Below are 1,687 nucleotides of genomic sequence, written 5' to 3'. Positions count from 1 at the left end.
AGGGTCCAGGTCTAAGAACGCTGACCTGTGTGTGTGTGCGCGTGTGTGTGTGTGCGTGTGCATGTGTGTGACAGCAGTGTAGTCATACTGAGTGAACCAGTTCTGCTCTGATTTATGCCTCATTGTTGTCGGACTGTAAACAGTTAAGGAAACTCAAACACGACCAGAACTGATCCAGAACTGTAGCAGATCCTGAACCAGATCTAGATCCCTATCAGAGCGTGAGATCAAAGCAGACCTGATCCTGGTTCTGGTCCTGGCAGTCTGGAGTCCAGACCTGAACACCCTAATGTTCTGTAGACGGTGGTCCGATGTGGTTTTTGGACGGTGACCTTCCACCGACTCGTCTGACAGAGATGGATGGAGCTGTGGTGAAGAGGCTCCGCCCCCAGCTGACTGTAAACATGTTTCACAATGACCACAGACCACTGCAGTGAAAACAACAGGACATATTATGGGATGGTTACTTTAAGGCCTCTGTTAGAACGTGAGATCTTCAACAACACAATCCTCGTTTGTGGAGTAAACAAACGTTTGTCTGAATGATTGATGACGTTTGGGCCCAGAAACGCTTCTGACCAAACCTGAATAATCTGTGACGGTTCTAGTTGAACTGCAGCTATGATCATTGATCAGAGGATTGATGAATCAGTTGAAGCTCTCATGGTGATGATGTCACAGTTCTACAGGAAGATTATTGATCCATGAGGAATGTTGGTGCTCTAACCCTTAACCCTGACTGAAGGTTGACGGTTTGATGCTGGATCCTGAAGGTCACAGGTCTGGGACTTGGTCTAGGACAGTCTAGGACCAGTCTGGGACCAGGTCTAGGACGGTCATAGACCTTACTACAGGTCGGCCTTGTCTGACTGAACCAAGAATCCCAGAGAACCGGACTGATGGATGATCATGGGTCAGCACCGCTAAATCTGAGGCCGTGGTTCTTGACCAGAGAAAGGTAGTTTGCCATCTCTGGGTGGGTGGAGTCTCCCTACCCCAGGTGGACGAGTTTAAATATCTGGGGGTCTTGTTCATGAGTGAGGGAGGACCGGAGCGTGAGATTGACAGGCGGATCAGAGCGGCGTCCATAGTTATACGGTCGGTGTATCGGTCCGTTGTGGTGAAGAGAGAGCTGAGCCAAAAAGCAAAGCTCTCAATTTACCGGTTGGTCTACGTTCCAGTACTCACCTATGGTCATGAGCTCTGGGTCATGACCCAAAGAACCAGGAATACAAGCGGCTGACATGAGCTTCCTCCATAGGGGGCTGGACGCTCCCTTAGAGATAGGGGGAGGAGCTAAATCAACCACGGAGTAGAACCGCTGCTCCTCCACATCCAGAGGAGCCAGTTGAGGTGGCTGGGGCATCTTGTCTGGATGCCTCCTGGGGAGGTGTTCCTCATGTCCCACTGGGCGGAGGCTCTGTCAGCTGGCCTGGGAACACCTCTCAACCCCCCCAGAGGAGCTGAAGGAAGTGGGCGGGGTGAGGGAAGTCTGGACATCTCTGCTCAGACTGCTGCCCCCATGACCCCGAGTGAGGGATGGATAAATGATTAAAATAGAAAAGATTGATGAAAGTGGGATAAGTGAGGGTGAATTCAACAGGAAACCTTCAAAGACCTTCAAAATAAAAGTTTGTTGTTACTAAAGTGAAGATTTCATCCACGATTATAAAAACAAACATTTGGA

This window comes from Oryzias latipes, chromosome 18, assembly GCF_053564925.1.
Source record: "Oryzias latipes strain Hd-rR chromosome 18, Olatipes_Hd-rR_3.1".
NCBI lineage: Eukaryota > Metazoa > Chordata > Actinopteri > Beloniformes > Adrianichthyidae > Oryzias > Oryzias latipes.
The sequence above is the reverse complement of the archived record's forward strand: the minus strand, read 5'-3'. Positions refer to the sequence as shown.